Here is a 23,104-nt window from a genome sequence, read left to right on the forward strand (position 1 = left end):
AGTACCATTTACCATTCAATGACTTGTTGCATGTACGTTTGCGGAAGTATCATTTGCCATTTATAGAGTTTGCATATAATAGGACCATGCATACTACTACTTCACATTGTCCTTTTGAAGTTGTTTATGGTTTTAATTCATTTACTTCTTTAGATGGATGCTTTTGCTTATTGATGACATGAGTAACTTGGATAGACTTTTCCAAATTTATAAAAAAATTAATGATAATTCATATCAAGTGGATCTTTCTGGTATGTATCATGTTTCTGCTATTTTTAATGTTACTGATCTTTTTTCCATTGATGCAAGTGGAGATTTGAGGTCAAATCCTTTTGAAGAGAGGAGGAATGATGGGCCCAAGGTGGATCGAGCTTTAGAGATCCTTTACAAATTCTAGATGAGGCAATCACAGGAAGAGCAAGGAAGCAATGCAAATATTGGTATAATCCACTTGAGACGTGTCTTGCAAGAGCCCAACATTTAAGATGGGCTTAAAGAAAACCAGTTTTGATCCACTTGATACAAGCTGTGGAAGACATGACTTAGAGATAAAACCTATTGTTGTTAATGCTTTCAATTTATTATTAGTTTAGAATAAGTGGGCTTGAGGATGCTTAGCCACATATGTTTTATTTCTAATGAACTATGGTTTTTGGGAAGGCCTTATATTTTGGCCAATGGCTTATTTGAAAAATTATTATTTTATGTGAACTAGGGTTTTAGAAGTTACTGTAGTGCGGCATTGTTCACGCTACATTACCCGTGACACTGTTCACCTAAGGTTTTTGGGGATTGTTTATTTAAACCACTTATAACCTCATTTGAAAAGACTAGACATTATTGAATTTTATTTGTGAGTTGAGTTTACTCCTCTTCTTCTTGATTGAACTTTCAAACTTATCAAAGGTAATTCACAACCTTTGTGGCGTTCCCTCCTTGTAATCCAAGTTCTTCAACGAATCTAGATTTTAATATAATCTAGGTTCTTGAAACGAGTTCTCAACGGGTCTAGATTCTCCATCAATAGACTTGAGTTTGGCTTTCTTGGATTTGTTTTTCCAATATTATTGTTGGGTCTCAAAGCGAATCGATTGGGATTCACATCAAACATACTCTTGGAGTTCTGTTCTACAATTAAATCAAGTACTTCATTTTGGTTAATATGATTTCAAGTGTGACCTTAAGCCAAGTGCATGTAGTGAATGAATTAGATCAAAGGTTTCTTCTGATGAGGTATCTTCTATGGTGCAACTTCTAAGGAAACATGTTTTAAGATTTGAAACGTGTCCAAGATGAATACTGCAAGAAGTTTGTTAAGCTTGAAGAAACTTGGGGTCAAATTGCAATGTTGAAAGTTTAGAACTTAATGTTAGATCTTTTAGAGTCAAGGGGTTAAACCTCACTAGATTTTGTAAGTTGAGAGTTTTATAAGTTTATGTTTTAACTGAGGATCTCTTTAATGTTAATACACTTTTATTTCAGCCCATGATGATTATACTCTTTGTAAGTAAGTTTGTAAGTTAGCCTCTAACCTACTCTTAGATAATATATTTATGTCTTTGTGTAAACTTTGTGCTTTGGGTGCTCGCATTTCTAGTTGTGCATTTAAAAGGAAAGAAAGAAAAATAATTTTTGTCATGACCACAAATGCTAGAATGGGGGAATATCTTAATGGAACTCTTCTATCCACTCTGGAGTGCTTAAATTAGAGTGGTAACCCCTGGGTTGATGAATTAAAGTCAAAAAACTTTGAATGAGTTCTTTTTAAAGGATTTTGGAATGAAGTATTACCTAATGCTAGTGGGTGCACCACATGGAAAATACAATGAAGGCGTTACAATTTGCCATATGATATTGTAAATATGGTGAAGGTGTTATGATCTACTGTATCATTTTGTAAATATGGTGAAGCAGTTACGATCTACCATATCATATTGTAAAAGCGGTGAAGACAAATTGCGGTCTACAGTGTTATATGGACTCTGACGTACTCCCACCTGGTCAAGAAGGCAGGTAAAGTGATGCGGTAACTAGCAAGGAGCACACGGTGCTTAGGGGAGCTGTGAGATATCCACCTACATTGTTATATTAAAAAGATTACAAGAGATTAATAAGAAATGGCATTTTGTTATACTGTTTGTTACATTGTTACTTTGATACATGGTTGCAAGATCAGTGTTTTTCAAAAGGAAAGAATATAAATGAGACAAAAAAGTGTTTTCGGTCAAAGTACATATTCTTACATTCATACTCATAGTTTACCTCATACATGCTTATCTTATCTCTATGTATGTTTTTGGTTTACTTGATGAGATTTCTCAAAATCTCACAATGGTAGTTTCCATTACCATTCCCCCAAGGAACGGTACAACCTTTAGCAAAATTGGTTGTAGCTAGTCAAGCTGACGATCAAGGTAGAGGATAAGCTCGACCCATAGAGGAGACTAGAATTAATCATGACTTACTTAGAGATACCAGAGATTAGAAAATTGCTTTAATGATTTCTTTGTTAGAAGAAGGCCATTGAAGACAATACTTGTTGTGTTAAAGTTTAACAAAGAGTTTGATACTCCATTACAATGAAGCGTGGTTTAAAGCTATAAATAAAGTTGGGATATTAGTTTTATTCTGGTACAACATATTATGAAATAACTTATTCCACTGCGATTATTGCATACTGCTAGCATTATGCTAGGTGCATTGCATGTTAATTGTCATGGACGAGTGACTCGTGATCGAATGTGCTTCCAAGTGTAGAAGTGTCAAGTTGTATCAAGGATAAGTCCAGGATCGTATTCCACAAGGACAAAGGGTTATCAAAGCGTATAAGAGATTTGTGAGTAACAAATGAATCGAGTATGAGAGATGAAAATAAAATTAAAATGCAATGCAAAAAGATAATCAAAATTGAAATTAGAGTTTCTAATAAAAGAGGCAAATTATCAAACACTTGGGTTGGGTTTGAGACTCTCTTTATTTTGGATTCTAGATCATTTTCTCGATTAACAACCCAATCAAGGCATTGATAATCGGAAGATAAAAAGGTTAAGCTCAAGTTTTGCAATATTTTCCTAAGGGATTTTCTATTTTACTAGCCGAACACACATTAACAAACAAACGAGAGAAGCCTTCATAGTTTTCAAGCTTTTGTTGTGCCTTACGTCAACAACAAAACAAGAGCAAGAGCTTCAATCTATTTTCAATTTAAATCCAACTAGTAACTTAGTGAAATCAACATTCAACCATAAAATATTGCATTAAACTAGAATCTAAAATAAATTAAATCTCATTCCACAACCCAAGTTTTAGAAATTAGCTACACATGATATTTCTAACAACAAAAATTAATCTAATTGAAGCCATATCAAAAAGTAAGAAAATACTAACTAATAAACCCTAGAATGAAAAGTAAATAGTCTATAAAATATCAGCTCAAAGAAATAAAACAAACGAGACTAAATAAATAAATAAACTAAGAAAACTAAAATGAAACTGCAACCTCAAGACGCCTAACGAAAGAGCTAAGAAGAAAAGAAAAAGAAACCAGCCTCCTCTTGCTACTCAACGTAAAGTAAGAGAATAAAAGCTAAAGACTCTCCTACTTCCTAGCGTCTAAACGAAAAAAAAAAGTCTGAATAAAACCAACTCTGCTGCTTCCGTCTAAAACTACCGAACGAAAGCAAAAAAGAAGAAAAGGAAATAAGAATTATGAAGCCGCTTGCATCTAAACTAAAAGAAAAGAAATAAAACTCCTAAGAACAAAACTAAGAACTACCAGCCTGCTCCAGGTCTGAATGAAAAGAAATAAGTAAAACTGTCTAGAAAGCAAAAAAAATAAAAACAAACAAAACTCCACTGCTGTAGCCGACTGGATACCGAATGAAGTAGGAAAGAAAACCAAATAGACTACCCAGCGTTTGAAACGAAAAAGGAAAGAAAGTAACAACTCTAAGCTAAGCTACTCAGTGCAAGGTTTAAACGAAAAGAAAAGAAGCAAAGAAAACTGCTGCTGCCTAGCCGAATCAAAAAGAAAGAAGAATGAAACAAGTTTAAGCTACTGCTCTGTCTTAAACAAAAAAGAAAGAAAGAAAGAAGGTCTACCCTTCTGTACCCCAATTCCTCACAAAAGAAATGATAAATAAAGACTTTTCCTAGCGTCTTTCACGATCCAGCGCATATCCATGTGCTGAGGGCCTGCTGTTCCAGCTGCTACCAAACCGAAAGCAAGAAGAATGAAAGTAAAAGTCAAGAAAAACAGCTGCTTGCCCCCTGCTGCTGCTTTCGGTCCAGCTATCCTATGTGATTTCTTGTTGTCCTGATTAACGTGATTTGTTCAAGCATGCAGAGTTTGACCTTCCATGTGCAGAAGCAAGAAGAATGAAAGTAAAAGTCAAGAAAAACAGCTGCTTGCCCCCTGCTGCTGCTTTCGATCTGCATGTGTGATTGGTCTTTGCTGCAGCTTGCATTTTCTGCATGTGTGCATGTGTTCCTGCATGCGTGAATGGTGTGGGTGCTGTCATGCGTGAGTTGCTGTCCGAATGAGGCTACATGTGTGCTGTCCATGTGTTCTGCTGCAGATTCTTCTCCTGCTTTCTGTTCTGCATGTGTTCTGCATGTGTGCACATCCGAATGAGTGGTTGCTGTTCTGCATGTGCATGTGTGAGCTGCTTTCCGAATGATTGGTTGCTGTCCATGTGATTTTTCTGTTCTGCATGTGCTGTCTATGTGATCCGAATGGTCTGCTGCTTTTATGGTGTGAGTTTCCTTGCATGGTCCGAATGAGTGGTTGCTGTCCATTTGATTTTTCTGTTCTGCATGTGCTGTCCATGTGATCCGAATGGTCTCTGCACTGCATGTGCATGTGTTTTCCTGTTGTTGGCTGTCCGAGTGAAGTGTTATGCATGTATATTGAATGTGTGTATGTGAGTCCCTTGCATGGTGTCCGAATGTATGCATTTGATCTCTATTAGATGAGATTCCATAAAACCATAGTTAACTTTTCTTTTTTCTTTTTTTTCATAGGTCACATTCATTCTTTCCTTCCATAAATGCCCTACAATATATAAATGAAATTATATTATAGTTTAAGTATTTCAAGGGCAAATATGAGACTTTGATGTGCAAAAATATTGGCATCAATTAATTTGACATTCAATGTTAGAATTTGATGCATAATCAAGTGTTCAATCCTTATTTGATAAAATAAATCGCTCATTTAAACAACTTAATTATGCAATTCTAACCCTTTATCACACCCTCCAACTAGCTTTTTGCTAGACTAGCAAATAAAGTGAATGAATTCATGCAAAGGTGAGATTTCCAACTACAATTTCAAAAGAAGTTCGAGAATCACATGCCATGACATAGACTTGTTGAGTTTAAGAACACTGGAGATAGATTAATTTGAATTTTGTATCAACTAAGAGATTTATACACAATTTAGTTAATCAACCAAGGGAATTACATGTAACAAAGCTTGCTTTCTTTCAAGTGCATGGAAATGGGGTTAGAATTCCAAGATTGACTACCAAGAGACATTAACAATTTCAATCACAACAACCAATCTAAGAAAACCACATGGTTTTACTCTAATTCAAAACCATTGTAGTGGCGGCTTTCACGCTATTACACTTTGAAAAGCGCTTACTTTTTTTGTAAGGACCCCGATAATAGGCAACCTTTTCCACTACACAAATGTAATTTTTATTTTTTATGTTTTTAGATTTCTTAGTGGGGAATCGGACCTATGAATGTGCGCCTATCCACACTTTCACAAGTCAGCCCTTACCACTAGTCTACCTAAAGGATTTTTTTTATTTTTTTATTTTTTTGGATCCCTGGCTTGTCCCTTTTCTCATTTAATTCATTTCAGATCTCTTCCTAAGCCATTAGGATATGGTTCATTAGAGTCTCAAACAATTGAAGTGTAAATCAACCAACAATGACTCAATGTAGTCTTTCTAGGCCTTCCAGGTATGTGTTGTGTGTGTTTTAGCAAAGCTTTTAGCATTTTTCCCTTGGTTTAATAACTAAATAAAGTGGATAAGTCCCTCTTTTGACATATACTCATATTTGCACTACATTCCACATGTTTCATGACCTCAACAAATCTTTTTTTTTTTTTTTAACACATTTTTAACAAAATTTTAACACATTTTTAACAGAAAACCCTCCCCCAACTAAATATGACATTGTCCTCAATGTTCAGCAATTGAATGTAAACACTGCAGAACATATATTGAGACGAAAATGATTAAACAAAGAGGAAAGAATTCACCTGAGATACTCGAGTGCACACAAGGAGTAGATTTCTGTCAAAGTTAAAAACACAAAGGAAAACAAAAGAAGGAAAAACAAAACAAACACATACGGTATATACAATGATGAATCAGAAATTAATTCTGATACGCAGGATCCTCCAGAGTAGTGGACTCAAAACAAAATAAACAAAATGTAAAACAAGCAAGAAAGAAAAAGAAATTTTTTTTTTTTTTATAACTTTTACATAAACTTGAGGTTCTTAGCCTCATGTTTGAGACGCTCATTCTCTTCATACAATATCATGTCATTCCTATCCATGGGAACTGGCAAGCGGAATGAAAAATCTAATAGAGATTTCAACTGTTTATTCTTCTGCCGAATGATTCCTTCCCTTGTGTGAGACTCTTGAACAATTCGTTGAAGTACAAAAATTTGTTCTTTAAGCCTTTCAACCTCATGGTTTTTGGCTTGTATCCGCTGGGAAAAAGCAACAATAGAGGATGAGTAGCGAGTCCCAAGACTCACCAAGTCGTAGATAGCATCGGAGTCTGACTTATTAGCCATACTATTATTCTCTTGTTGCAACATGGCACCAATGGTAGCTGCAGAAAGGACAGGAGGTTGAGATGCAGAATGCCTCATGGATGGATCTAGAGAAATGTTAGAAGAATGAGCCATTGACAAAGGAATAGAAGGCTTAAAACGAGAATGTTGACAGAATGTAGATGAGTTATAGAGATGAGAAGAAAACTTGATGCGGATTGGATGAACTTCAGGACTGATTTTATAGAGATAGCATAAAGAACCAGACGAGCTATCATCCAAGTCAAAGGGTAATGTGATTTTTTTCGGTGAAAATGACATTTCTTAGAAACTCGGAGCCTTCAATCTCGTTTGTCAACAACATCAGACGATTTTTTTCAAATCTCCAGCCACACTTGTCAGGTCATGGACGGATCCAATTATTTTTTTCAACTATCTACAGTGTCTACTAACGCACCGTTTTCTTCAGTCCACACCCCCCAACTAGTGAGAGACATAGTCCTCAATGAATTGAACGAAAGAAAACAAAGTGCACAGAACTCAACAAGCAAAACAAATAATCAACATGAAATATAAAATCAAAGCAAACGAACAAATAAAAAAAACAAAGCAAGTAAAGAAAATTGTAAAGAAGGAAAAACAACTTAAAACACTTCCCTGGGGTCTTGCACAAGCAAGATCTCATCATGTGGATCAAAGACCTTCAGAAATGACTTTAGACGTTGTCCGTTGACAGTGAAGCTATTACCGTTCTTCGGATTGACAATGTCTACTGCGCCATGAGGATGAACGGTCTTTACAATGTACGGCCCACTCCATCGAGACCTTAACTTACCAGGATCAAAAATCTTACTTTGGATGTGTTTGTTGGCTAAACATCTTCGAAACATTTGGTCAGAGCAATATTTAAACAAGTGAAGGTCATCATAAAAAAAATTATTCAACCTCAGATTTGAATTTTTGAGTGTCCTGAGTGCTCCAATGAGATGGTGTCTGTTATCTGAAGATGGTTTTATAGGTGCTGCCCAAGGTGGTGACTCTGCAAACATTGGTTGCCAAGGCACCCCATGCCCGGTTCCTGCGAAAGAAACATTAGAAGTATCATCAAGTATATTTACATCACTTAGCACACTTTCTAATGACAAATGTAAATCGGTAGAAGGAAGATTCAAGTGAAAGTCCTCATCAAGGATATTTTCCAGCAAATTAACTTCCTTAACTTCTTCTAAATCCTGAGGTTGCCTGCAAGTATTAAAGATATTCAGTTCCAATGTCATGTTTCCAAAACTCAATTTCAAAATTCCACTTCTACAATTAATTAATGCATTAGATGTAGCAAGAAATGGTCTACCAAGAATTACAGGAGCTTGGAAAGTAGATGGATTTGACAAGTTCATATCAAGCACCACAAAATCCATAGGATAGTAAAATTTATCAACTTGAACCAAAACATCCTCAACTATACCCGTAGGCATTTTTATAGATCTATCAGCAAGTTGCAAAATGATAGGTGTGGATTTCAGTTCACCTAAACCAAGTTGTTCATACACAGTGTAAGGCAATAAATTGACACTTGAACCAAGATCCAACAAAGCGTGACCAATTTTTGAATTTCCTATCACGCAAGCAATCGTAGGTGCTCCAGGGTCCTTGTATTTAGGTGGTGTATTACTCTGAATGATAGCACTAACCTGCTTAGTAAGAAAAGCTTTCTTTTGCACATTCAATTTTCTTTTTACGGTACATAAATCCTTTAAAAATTTAGCATAGGTAGGAATCTGTTGAATAGCATCTAACAATGGTATATTAATCCTAACTTGCTTAAAAATTTCAAGAATTTCCGCATGATGCTTATCTTTGTGCAAAGGGGCTAACCTTTGAGGAAAAGGTGCAAGTGTAGTGCTTGGGACACTTTCAGATTTCAAAGGATCATGTGCCTCATTTTCAAAAGGAGGTTTAGAAGTGTTACCATTCTTTTCTACCTCTTGAGCTGGAATGCCAATCACCTTACCACTTCTCAAGGTTGTAATAGCCTTGACTTGCTTGACATTTGAATCTCCTGCCACATTTTGAAATTGCTAGTTTTGGCCTTGGGGATTAGGCTAAGATTGTGCAGGGAACTTCCCTTTCTCTTGAGCACTCATGGTTGTAGTCAACCTTGTGACTGACCCTCGAATCTCAGCAATGGCTTGTGAATTTTGACTGTTGATAGCAACTTGGCTTTGCATGAATTGCTAAAAATTGGTGGACAGCTGCTGGAAGTTGGTGGATAATTGCTGGAAATTGTCTTCAAGGTTCTTTTTCTGAGCTGGCACCATGTGGTTGGCATATTGAGATGGTCCTGAACCTCCTGGGGTAGTGTATGGCGCAAATTGTGAAGGACCAGCTATGTTGGGTGCAGGTAAAGCAGCTTGTTCACCCCTCCAACTGAAATTAGGGTGATTTCTCCATCCCGAATTGTAAGTGTTGGAGTAAGGACCTGAAAAAGATTTTGCAACCATATTAATAGCATTAGATTAATCCAAGAGAACTTCTTTAAAGGCAGGAATGGTCGGGCAATCATTAGTTGAATGCCCTTGGTCCTCACAAATATTACAGCTCAAGGTAATCTGAGGTACAGCTTGTACTTCATTCACTTTCTTCAGTTTTATGGTTTCTAATTTCTTAGAAATCATAGCCAACCTAGCATTCAAATCATCTACTTCTCTCAGATTATATTTCCCACCCCCTGAAATTGTCCTTGAACTTTCCGACCTATCATGAACATCAGATGTATCCCATGATTGTGCATTTTCAGCTAGATAATCAAAATATTCAAAAGCTTCCTCAGGTTCTTTGTTAAAAAACGCTCCATTACACATGGTCTCCACAAATTGTCTCATTTTTGGTTGCAACCCCTCATAAAAAAAACTAATGAGCCTCCAATTCTCATATCCATGATGAGGACATGCATTTAAAAGGTCTTTGAATCGTTCCCAACAATGATAAAATGTTTCCACATCCTTTTGGCCAAAATTCATGATCTGTCTTTTCAAGGCATTGGTTCTATGCATGGGAAAAAATTTCTTTAAAAACTCAGTTTGCATTTCTTGCCAAGTCCCAACGGATCTTGGTCTTAAAGAATTTAACCATGTCTTAGCCTTGTCTTTTAAGGAAAATGGAAACAGTTTCAATCTTATGACTTCATCAGTGCATGTTCTATCCACGAATGTGGAACACACTTCTTCAAACTCTTTGATATGCAAATATGGGTTTTCAGATTCCATACCATGAAAGTGTGGTAACAATGGAATCATCCCAGGTTTGAAATTAAAAGCATTTGCATTAATAGGTAAAATGATGCAAGAAGGTGTGCTAGTCCTAACAGGCTGAAAATATTCTCTAAGTGTCCTGTTTGAATTCTCCACTTCCCTATCATGATGCTCATTTTCAGCCATGATGCTATCAGTGTCTGATGATGATTCAACAGAAGATGATGCAGAGCTAAAAGATGTCAATGATTCTGTCCTAAACAGTCGAGATGTATGGTCTCTAGTCCAACCAGTCATACAAACATGAGCAGAAAATCAAAGACTATGAAGAATAAACAGAGAGAAGGGAAAAAGATTAGATGTCACCCAGGCTGTGAAGAGATTTACAGCTCCACAAACGTCCTCTCAGCAGTAGAGGAATGCTCTAATAAACACCAGTTGTCCCCGGCAACGGCGCCAAAAACTTGACTCGTGGTCGAATGTGCTTCCAAGTGTAGAACTGTCAAGTTGTATCAAGGATAAGTCCAAGATCGTATTCCACAGGGACAAAGGGTTATCAAAGCGTATAAGAGATTTGTGAGTAACAAATGAATCGAGTATGAGAGATGAAAATAAAATTAAAATGCAATACAAAAAGATAATCAAAATTGAAATTAGAGTTTCTAATAAAAGAGGCAAATTATCAAACACTTGGGTTGGGTTTGAGACTCTCTTTATTTTGGATTCTAGATAATTTTCTCGATTAACAACCCAATCAAGGCATTGATAATTGGAAGATAAAAAGGTTAAGCTCAAGTTTTGCAATATTTTCCTAAGGGATTTTCTATTTTACTAGCCGAACACACATTAACAAACAAATGAGAGAAGCCTTGATAGTTTTCAAGCTTTTGTTGTGCCTTACGTCCACAACAAAACAAGAGCAAGAGCTTCAATCTATTTTCAATTTAAATCCAACTAGTAACTTAGTGAAATCAACATTCAACCATAAAATATTGCATTAAACTAGAATCTAAAATAAATTAAATCTCATTCCACAACCCAAGTTTTAGAAATTAGCTACACATGATATTTCTAACAACAAAAATTAATCTAATTAAAGCCATATCAAAAACTAAGAAAATACTAACTAATAAACCCTAGAATGAAAAGTAAATAGTCTATAAAATATCAGCTCAAAGAAATAAAACAAACGAGACTAAATAAATAAATAAACTAAGAAAACTAAAATGAAACTGCCACCTCAAGACGCCTAACGAAAGAGCTAAGAAGAAAAGAAAAAGAAACCAGCCTCCTCCTACTACTCAACGTAAAGTAAGAGAATAAAAGCTAAAGACTCTCCTACTTCCTAGCGTCTAAACGAAAAAAAAAGTCTGAATAAAACCAACTCTGCTGCTTCCGTCTAAAACTACCGAACGAAAGCAAAAAAGAAGAAGAAGGAAATAAGAATTATGAAGCCGCTAGCATCTAAACTAAAAGAAAAGAAATAAAACTCCTAAGAACAAAACTAAGAACTACCAGCCTGCTCCAGGTCTGAATGAAAAGAAATAAGTAAAACTGTCTAGAAAGCAAAAAAAAAAATGGAAACAAACAAAACTCCACTGCTGTAGCCGACTGGATACCGAATGAAGTAGGAAAGAAAACCAAATAGACTACCCAGCGTTTGAAACGAAAAAGGAAAGAAAGTAACAACTCTAAGCTAAGCTACTCAGTGCAAGGTTTAAACGAAAAGAAAAGAAGCAAAGAAAACTGCTGCTGCCTAGCCGAATCAAAAAGAAAGAAGAATGAAACAAGTTTAAGCTACTGCTCTGTCTTAAACAAAAAAGAAAGAAAGAAAGAAGGTCTACCCTTCTGTACCCCAATTCCTCACAAAAGAAATGATAAATAAAGACTTTTCCCAGCGTCTTTCACGATCCAGTGCATATCCATCTGCTGAGGGCCTGCTGTTCCAGCTGCTGCCAAACCGAAAGCAAGAAGAATGAAAGTAAAAGTCAAGAAAAACAGCTGCTTGCCCCCTGCTGCTGCTTTCGATCCAGCTATCCTATGTGATTTCTTGCTGTCCTGATTAACGTGATTTGTTCAAGCATGCAAAGTTTGACCTTCCATGTGCAGAAGCAAGAAGAATGAAAGTAAAAGTCAAGAAAAACAGCTGCTTGCCCCCTGTTGCTGCTTTCAGTCTGCATGTGTGATTGGTCTTTGCTGCAGCTTGCATTTTCTGCATGTGTGCATGTGTTCCTGCATGCGTGAATGGTGTGGGTGCTATCATGCGTGAGTTGCTGTCCGAATGAGGCTGCATGTGTGCTGTCCATGTGTTATGCTGCAAATTCTTCTCCTGCTTTCTATTCTGCATGTGTGCACATCCGAATGAGTGGTTGGTGTTCTGCATGTGCATGTGTGAGCTGCTTTCCGAATGATTGGTTGCTGTCTATGTGATTTTTCTGTTCTGCATGTGCTGTCCATGTGATCCGAATGGTCTGCTGCTTTTATGGTGTGAGTTTCCTTGCATGGTCCGAATGAGTGGTTGCTATCCATGTTATTTTTCTGTTCTGCATGTGCTGTCCATGTGATCCGAATGGTCTCTGCACTGCATGTGCATGTGTTTTCCTGTTGTTGGCTGTCCGAGTGAAGTGTTCTGCATGTATATTGCATGTGTGTATGTGAGTCCCTTGCATGGTGTCCGAATGTATGCATTTGATCTCTATTAGATGAGATTCCATAAAACCATAGTTAACTTTTCTTTTTCTTTTTTTCATAGGTCCCATTCATTCTTTCCTTCCATAAATGCCCTACAATATATAAATGAAATGATATTATAGTTTAAGTATTTCAAGGGCAAATATGAGACTTTGATGTGCAAAAATATTGGCATCAATTAATTTGACATTCAATATTAGAATTTGATGCATAATCAAGTGTTCAATCCTTATTTGATAAAATAAATCGCTCATTTAAACAACTTAATTATGCAATTCTTTAAACTTTATCAACGAGGGGTATATAGCATTTTGTTGCATGTCTCATTACTTCAGTCACAACTAAATTCCAAGCAGGGCCTGGGGGCGTCCTAGGGGGCATCCCTGATAATTCCTCAAAAATTTCTAGGAATTCTCTTACTACCACTTCCTTACACATCCCTTTCCTTGAGGTTACATGTACAAGGTAGGCCTTAGCCCCTTTTTTCAACTCTTTCATAGCCAGAAGTGAAGTAATAACTTCTGGTAGGGGCACAATTTACTTCCTTTAAGGATCCTAGCATCCATTCCTAGCACTTGAAAGGTTACCATCCTCATACAACAATCTTTAATCACAAAGTGCCTAAAGAACAAATCCATTTCCAAGATAAAATTGAATCCTAGCATACCGAATATGATTAAATCAACCTTCAAAGGAACTCTTTCTATCTCCAATAGACATCTTTTAACTACCTTGGTACAAAACACCGTTTCTCCATTCGGTAGTGCCACCATGACTCTTTGACTGGTGGGTTGCATCCAAAGGTCAGCCACCCTAACCAACGTGGAAGATGCAAATGACTGGGAAGCTCTTGATTCAAATAAGGTGCTTTCATGGATTTGTGACACTCTAACTCTCCATGTGATAATCATCACTACTTACTATACATAAAGGACTCCTACGAAGGAAGCTAACAAAGGCCAATTATAGCCTCGTACATGTGATGTCGTCAACTTCCTGTGCCTCTATGACATCCTCATCAACCTCTCATAGGGTAAGAATGCACCTAGCATACATCTAATAATATGCAATATTCACAGTAGATAATTTTTCTTTGAGCAAGATAATGTACCATATAACATATATCCCAAACAGCCTAACATATTTCATGATTTTAAGATAACAAACATTCAAAAGTGACAATGTATGTCCAAAAGATTTGTAACATCATGAGTATTAGAGACAGCACTCCTTAAGTACCTCTAAAGACTAATATAACTTGTGACGTCCCCAAATTCTATTTGGGATCGGACGGACATCCGAAGTGTCGAGACATGCAACACAAGGTTACCTGCCCCCGTTCATGACATATAAGATGCAATGTTCCTATCATGCATCTAGCATTATGCAATATTTGCAGCAGATAATTTTTTTTTTTTTTTAGCAATACTATGCACCATACTTATAATATCCCAAATATTTAAATCGTAATCCAAGCATACTTGACAAAAATAAACATCCACGATTTCAATACGAGTCTTAAAAGACTATAATCTCAAAAACATGGGAGGCCAGACTCCATATTTACATTACCAAAATACACTATTGAAGAAGTTCGTCGCGTAACTCATGTAACTCGACTAACAAGGCCAGAATACTGTCCAAAAACTAACTATGGAAGCTATAAGCTCCACGTCGTGTCTGTGGTGTCTAGTCAACCTCATTCAGTCTACCAATGTCCGCTCCCTACTCTGATCCTGACACATCGCCTACCATTCGGGGGGAATGGTAGTTGGGATTACCACGGTGAGATTTGATTACAAATCTCAGTAAGTTAACAGGAAAACTCCCACACAATTTAATGATGTATGCATGGCAGTAAAAGCGTGAATGCATAATTAAAGTCGTAAGTAAGCATAGCATAACTTGACATATAGCATGGCATAACTGACATAACCTAAACTGAAACGTGACTGAACTTGACTTAATATGACATGAACTTGAACTTATAATATAACATGGGCTAGCAACATAACATGAATGTGAACTTGAAACATAACATGGACTTGAATCATAGCATGAACATGAACTTACATAACATAAGCATGAACTTGAATTTAACATAAACCTGAGCATAACATGACATAAACGTGAACTTGAGACATAATGTAAACATGAACATAACATAACATGAATGTGAACTTGATCATAACATGTACGTGAATATAACATGACATGAACATGAACTTGATGGTGTATTCTTATCTCATGGGGTTACCATGATTTCTTATTCTTATCTCAGGGGGTTACCATGATGGTGTATTCTTATCTCATGGGATTACCATGATTGCTTATTCTTATCTCATGGGGTTAATCATGATTGCTTATTCTTATCTCATAGGGTTACCATGATGGTGTATTCTTATCTCATGGATTTACCATGATTGTTTATCCTTATCTCATAGGATTAATCATGATTGCTTATTCTTATCTTAAGGGGTTACCATGATGGCTTATTCTTATCTCATAGGGTTACCATGATTGCTTATTATTATTTTATGGGGTTAACCATGATTGCTTATTCTTAGCTCATGGGGTTACCATGATGGTGTATTCTTATCTCATGGGGTTACCATGTTGCTTATTCTTATCTCATGGGATTAACCATGATTGCTTATTCTTATCTCATGGGATTAACCATGATTGCTTATTCTTATCTCATGGGGTTACCATGATGGTATATTCTTATCTCATGGGATTACCATGATTGCTTATTCTTATCTCATGGGGTTAACCATGATTGCTTATTCTTATTTCATGGGGTTACCATGATGGCTTATTCTTATCTCATAGGATTACCATGATTGCTTATTTTTATCTCATGGGGTTAACCATGATTGCTTATTCTTTTCTCATGGGGTTACCATGATGGTGTATTCTTATCTCATGGGATTACCATGATTGCTTATTCTTATCTCATGGGGTTAACCATGATTGCTTATTCTTAACTTCTTGACATGAACTTTAAATCTTGTTCAATAAACTTAATTAATAACGTGACCATATGGGTGCTACACGAGTCCCCTTGGGCCATGTGTCCTTTCTGATTACAGCATCACAACACAAGTATCTACACCAGCTGAGTATGTTAATACGTACTCCACAGTTGTTGTGGCCCCATGTATTCTACGTGTCACAATTGCTGTGTCTCATGTAATGTATGCTCCACAGTTGTTGTGACCCCATGAATTATTTGTGCCACACTTGCTGTGAACACACGTAAAATAAAATATGGCTCCATTGGTGTTACTGCCTAGCGCGCTCCAATGACCAGCTAGTTAGGCCCCATTCACAACTTGTTGACTGTACTTCGTCAACCCAGGGAATTTGACACCTATTTAGACACTCCAGCGTAAACAAAGGAGTTCCACTAGGATATTACCACATCCTAGTACTTAGGGTCGTAATTGACATGAATAACTTAACACGAACTTGATCTGACTTCTTTACTTAAGATGACATACTTGCAATGGTGAATATTACATGATATGACATACATGTAACATGTGGCATACTTCACATAGCATACTTATAACATATAGCAATGCGTGACAGAATAGATTATGTAACAGATGAATATTCGTGACAGAATAAATCATACATAACAAATAAACATGTAATGACATGGCATGGCATAGCATATATGATAACATATATATAAATTGTAATTCCCTTACCCATTATACATACACAATAAACTAATAGCAAGTTAGAAAATTACCTCGATCGTCGCGTTCTACAAGAATAAAGCCCGAAAAACGAGAAACTGTAACAGGGTATTCTAAAAATTAGAAATTTAATTACTAACAATTAGAAACATGAAAACAAGCTACATGTAGGAAAATGACCATTTTACCCCTAACTTAAAGATTTCACATCCTAACTCCAAAAATTTTCAAAATTTACATTCCTCATGTAAATTTTATCCTAAACTCAAATTTCAACTCAAAAAAATTTAAAACAAATCACAACTATGGAAAACACACTATGGCCGAAACATCCATAGGTCATTTCTCTTTATTTTTGTTCCAATTCCTTCTAACTTCAAAACTCATGCTTAAACCAAAATTTTGCAACAAAGATCTTCCTATTCTAAATTTAAAACCATACTTAAAACATCTATTTAGAAAAAGCTAATAATCAACACCAAACTTTTTGTAAAAGGATCCAAACACTTGAATCACAAGCTTTGACCCAAAATCAAAACATCTCCAAGAATTCGAAAAAAATCAAATCTTACTTCTAACATATTCATAACATCATCCTAAGATCAACCATGCTTTAAATCATCAAACTAATGTCACCAAAATCACAAAATAACACTTGGAGTTTTTGGTTTTACACTTAGTCCAAAAACAGAAACTTTTTCCTCAACTAGTTTTGATAAATCTCTTGATCAATGGCTTAAGGAGGTGAGATCTTCAAAATAAAGCATCACGTGGTTTAAAAATGTGTCTTAAATAATATCCAACCGTCAAACTTAAAATCACATGGCTAAAAATCAATAAAGCATGGATCTAATCCAAAACCATCAAATCTTAGGCCTAACCGAAATCCTCTTGCATAGAGAAATCATATCTTTGAAAATAATACTAAATATCTTCAAAATAATATCCTAACATGAAAATAGGAGACTTATGATCATCATATAAAAATATAAAAACCTTTAGAGTAAGATCAAACCTCGAAATATTCAAACTTTCTCCAAACAAAAACTGTTTTTCCACTTCCAGTTTTCAAGTTTCTAGATCTAAGACAATCTATCATCAAAAGCTTTACTCATGCAACAAAAACTCAATTGAAACTCATAAAAATATGCTAAAAACACTCCATAAAATTTTCTGACCAAGATATGTCCATTAGCTTGGTCAAAAACTCCAAAATATAACATACTCTCCAGTTTCACTTCCAGAATGATCTTTCCATGGTTAAAAATACTTTTGACTGACCAACTGACCATGGAATGATAGGAATAATATATCCATGGAAACTACACTCAAATAAGAAAAACTTTAATGAGTAGTCATTGTGTGAAAATACCTAAAAATGGTGAAAAATCTCCACGTAAAAAGACCCAGAAATCTGCCCGAGAGAGCTCATTTGGGTTTCTCTCTAAGAACGGGTTGAAGAAGTGATGAAAGGGAAGGAAGTGTGTCTTGCACAACTCAAGACTTCTGGAGGAGGAAGATATGGACTTGAATGACCCTTGATTGGAGGTGTCTGTGTGACATAAAGTGGAGAATAGTGAGGGGAAAGGACTACCTGCAGAAGCTGTGAGGTATGGAGGTTGATGAGGTGTGTTTCTCCATCTCATCAAGGCACTATTGGGAGCAGCCAAGGGCAGTGGATGGTCTGCCATGTGGGGGAGGAAAATTCTTCAAGAAACTTTGCCAAGGTGGCCAAATTCGTGGGCCTCAACCAAGTGGGCTTCAATTTGGGGTTTAAAGGGGGTTTGGTTAGGGTTTGAGATGCTATTAAGGCCAAATCTAATTTTTCTTGACCCAATCAAATTTCCAAGGTTTAAAAGGTTGGATAATGATGTCATAACAAGAATTTGAGAAATTAATAACATGTGGAAGTGATTTAATCAAGTGATTAAACACAATGCTAGAAATTGGATCAAAAAGGGTTAGAAGGTCAACTTTAGGGTTTGGGGAAACCATTTAGGCTTTTGGTTTCAACCAAGCTTTTGGGATTTCAATTAGATTCCAACCATTTAGGGTTTCACTAGGATTGAAACCCTCTTTGATCTATCTCAATTTGGTAATCAGATGAAGCAAAGTTTTGCTTAGGTGGCATGATCTCACACCTTGATTTCCTTCACAAATCCATCTAATGGTTCCTCTTTGTGCCAAGTGTCTAATACTATTCACTATGTGTGGCTAAGATCTTGCCAACTGTCCAAATAAAACTTTTCTAACCTAATTTGGACATTCCACACTGTGATTTTGAAAACACTACACTTAGTACGCTTATCGAGGTTACTATTCACTCCAAAAAGTGCATAATAAACTTAGTACTGAAAAATTATAAATATTCATAATAACCTAAAGTGAAAATCGTTTACCAAAACTCAACCCTGAAGTACCCCTAAAAATAATTTTACAGTTTCGAACAGTCGTTTTGTTTGCAATTATGAAAATGAGTTATTGTGCCATAAAATCCTAAATAATCAACTAAATCTAGTGGCATAGACCATAACATATTCTGACACTTCTAACTACCTTAAACAATTAAAATAGCATTTCTGGCACCATAGTGAGTGATAACACTAACTATGTTGACAGACTAAAACCTTTGCGGATTAGTCAATTCGTGAAAACTTATGGAGTTTTCACGAGATTCCTAAAGTCTATAGAAATTCCACCATTGACTTTCTAGCGGACTGTTACATAACTATTAGGCTAGTCCATCGAGTACCACATGCAATTCGACCAGGGAAGCCAAAATCCTCTAGTCGACCCTGTTATCACATTTTATTCTGGCACATGATCTACCATTCTAGGGGGATGATGGCTGGGACTACCAAGTAAGATTAGATTACAAATCTTAGCAAGTTAACAGTTAACATTAATTGGTAGTGTAAGGATGCATGCATGACAATATGTGACGTGACTTGGTAATCAACAAGACATGAATTGACACAAACTATACCTTACGTGAACTACACTGAACTTGAAACTAAACATGAACATGGAATCTTGTTCCCATAATAAACTAATTACTTAAACATGAAATGTGGATGCTACACTGGTGCCCTGAGCCATGTACGCTTGTTGATACTACATCACATCACAAGTATTAGCACCAGCTCTAAGTACGTAATGTACACATCCCATGACAAGTATCTACACCTATGAGAGTGCTTATAACATGAAATTGAACTATGGTTTGGCACCATCGGTGATTGTGCTTGACTTTGCTCTAGTGACTAGTTACTTAGGCCCAATTTGAAGCCTATTGATGGTACTGTCAACTCAGAAAATTTTACAATAGTTTAAACACTCTAGCCTGAACAATGGAGTTCCACTAGGATATTGTTCATCCTAGCAAACACCATTCGTTAACTTCAAATTTCAAGAATAACAAGGAATCCCCCTACACCATTTGGCTAGAGGAAGAACTCAAGGAGGTGAGAACCATTCCACCATTTCTTTTTTCAAAAACACACATGGCCTAGAGGGAGAAACCCATCTTCATTCAATTTTAAAGTTTGTTCACAACCACACTGTGACGCCCCCTAATTCCGTTTGGGATTGAACGGACATTTGAAGCGTCGAGACATACAACACAAGGTTACCTGCCCCCACTCATGACATATAAGATGCAATATTCCTAACATGCATCTAACATTATGCAATATTCGCAACAGATAATATTTTTTTTTCTTTAGCAATTCTATGCACCGAACTGAGATATCTCAAATGCTTAAAACATACCTCATACATAAAGACTCATTGAACAACTAAGATCACAACACTAGTCCAAAATGGCTATGATCCAAAAAAGTACTGGAGATACAACACCATAGTACAAGTAGTAATTTAAGTTAACTACTATATTAACATTGACGTCGCACCGTCGCTCAGTCAATTGTGTCTAGTTGGTCAGCTCCCAATTTTTCTTCAAGTCCTGTAACAAGATCTACCATTCCGGGGGAATGGTAGTTGGGACTACCACAGTGAGATTTGATTACAAATCTCAGTAAGTTAACAAAAAACCTCTACACAAGCTAATGATGCATGCATGATAGTAAAAGCATGAATGCATAATCAAATTCATAAGCAATCAAAGCATAACTTGACGTATAACATAGCATAACTTGACGTAACTTAAATTGAAACGTGAATTGACATGAACTTGATATGAAACTTAACTTAACATAAACTTGCTCTAAAACTTGACTTAACATGGACTCACTCTGAAACTTGACTTAACATGAACGTGATTTGAAACTTATTCTTTAATTGCTTAAATACATACTCCACAGTTGTTGTGGCCCCATGTATTTTACTTGTCACAATTACTGTGTCTCACGTAGTGTATGCGTCACAATTATTGTGACCCCATACTTCGTGTGCCACAGTTGTTGTGGACCCCACGAAACTGAATGTAACTCAACTTCTTGGGTGCTACATGGGTCCCCTAGAGTCATGTGTCCCTGCTGATTACCGCATCACAACACAGGTATCTGAACCAGCTATGAGTGCGTTAATACATACTCCACAGTTGTTGTGGCCCATTGTATTCTACATGTCACAATTGCTGTATCTCACGCAGTGTATGTATGCGTCACAATTGTTGTGACCCCATACTTCGTGTGCCACAGTTACTGTGGACCCCACGAAACTGAAAGTGGCTCATCGGTGTTAGTGCCTGGTGCGCTCCAGTGACTAGCTAGTTAGGTCCCCGCCCGCTACCCGTTGACAGTATTTCGTCAACTCAAGGAATTTCACACCTATTTAAATACTCCAGCATGAACAAAGGAGTTTCACTAGGATATTACTCCATCCTAGCACTTAAGGTCGTGATTGACATGAATAACTTAACTTGACTGTTCTCAAAATACAAACACTGTACTCAAGACGAGACGTGACTGGAATACGAAAGGATATAAGCCCTGACGCAACATAACGTGATTTGAACATAACTTGAAAGACATGACTAACTTGATATAGAACATTTCGTAATATGATATAAATATGTAACTGATGGATTGCAAAATTTCATATTGCAGATTTTACAAGTTCACTCGAGCGGAGGCTTTTGGCCGCTCGAGCGAATTCAGGCAGATTCAAACGCTCGACTGCCGCTCGACAGGGAGCTCGAGCAGGTTGCTGAAAAACGAAGATCGCTCGAGTGGAGACATTGGCCGCTCGAGCGAAATCAGGCAGAGTCGAACGCTCGATGTGCGCTCGATAGGACGCTCGAGCGAAATCAGGCAGAGTCGAACGCTCGACGCGCGCTCGACACCCCGCTCGAGCGAACATCGTATTTTGACAGATTTTAGGTTTTCCGCCGTGGGACCATATAAAAGGCCATTCTTCACTCTAGAGCCGCGGTTTTTGACTGGAGAACACTCTTTGGGAGAGAAAAACATAGCTAGAGGGATTCAAATCATTTGTTTTGGAGACGGAATTCCAATTTATTGCACGTACGTTGGATTCATACACGAGCACGGACGGTAGAAAGGCGTTGGATCGTTCTCTTGAGCTTTTGACGACCAGTTGAGGCTGCAAGGAGGATTTTTCAGTGTTTATTTTCTTCTTCCTATCTTCTCAGAGCAATTATGGTGAATTCGTTTATGTTGAATTCCAATTCTAGTATGAGCTAAATTTTCTTCTTTCTAGGAAAACGATGTAACCTAATTCCGAACTATGCTTGTTTGTCCATGCTAATTTAATGCAATTCTCTCTTTGTTTATCTGATTTATTCTGAGTTTAATGCTTCTAATTAACTGGCCATTGATTAGATGATTATTAATCTTGTGATTTGCTATCGAAAGAGGGAATCATAGGGTAGATCTTGGATATTTCAGCATAGGTAAGTATAGAGATCGAAAGACTTGTATGAACCTGTGTAGTAATTAAATCATTGGTCTTATTGCGTTCTTGATTATTTAATTTGCATACTCTTGTGTGAATTGATAAACTAGAATCAATTCCAATTGACTATCGAAAGAGGCTTTTGGATGAATTAGAGAATTGCTAATAGACAAAAGAGGTTTAAGTTAAATTAGCTGGATGAGAAAAGCATAGTGAAGAATTATGGTGAAATCGATTTCCTAGAAGTTTTCTTCCCTATTGAATTTGATCTTCAAACATCAGTTTTACTTTCTTTGCTTATTTCTCTTGAGTTGATCTAGTTTTATTTGCTACTACAAAAACCTTAGTGATTCCTCTAGATAAAATTGAGATTAGCATAATTTTGGTATTTGGCAAGAGTAAGGTACCAATCCCTGAGGACGATACTCTTCTTATTACTTTACTATAAAACTACGATACTGTGCACTTGCAGTTTTGCACCGGTCAAGTTTTTGGCGCCGTTGCCGGGGATTAGTTTATTCTTATTTTTTTTTGTCAATATCGATACAAAGTAATCTTGGTTTTAATTTAGAACTTTGTTTTAATTTGTTCTACAGGTGTGTTTCTGACATTGGATGCGCCGTACTAGATCTCGTGACATTATTCCTGTTGATCCGGAGATTGAAAGAACTCTTAGATCACTAAGAAGAAATAAGATACTAGCTATGGCTGAAGAAGATCGTGAGGTACTACCACGCACCTTGAAGGACTATGTACGGCCAGTTGTGAATGGAA

General features: G+C 36.6%; 1 non-coding gene across 1 annotated transcript; it reads left to right on the forward strand.

Moving 5' to 3' along the window:
• Positions 1 to 9,735: 9,735 nt before the first annotated feature.
• On the forward strand, positions 9,736 to 9,843 carry LOC122277883. Its single transcript, XR_006229191.1, has one exon. It is a non-coding gene; the product is annotated as a small nucleolar RNA R71 (small nucleolar RNA).
• The last annotated feature ends 13,261 nt before the right edge of the window (positions 9,844 to 23,104 follow it).

This window comes from Carya illinoinensis, chromosome 9 (genome assembly GCF_018687715.1).
Source record: "Carya illinoinensis cultivar Pawnee chromosome 9, C.illinoinensisPawnee_v1, whole genome shotgun sequence".
Lineage (NCBI taxonomy): Eukaryota > Viridiplantae > Streptophyta > Magnoliopsida > Fagales > Juglandaceae > Carya > Carya illinoinensis.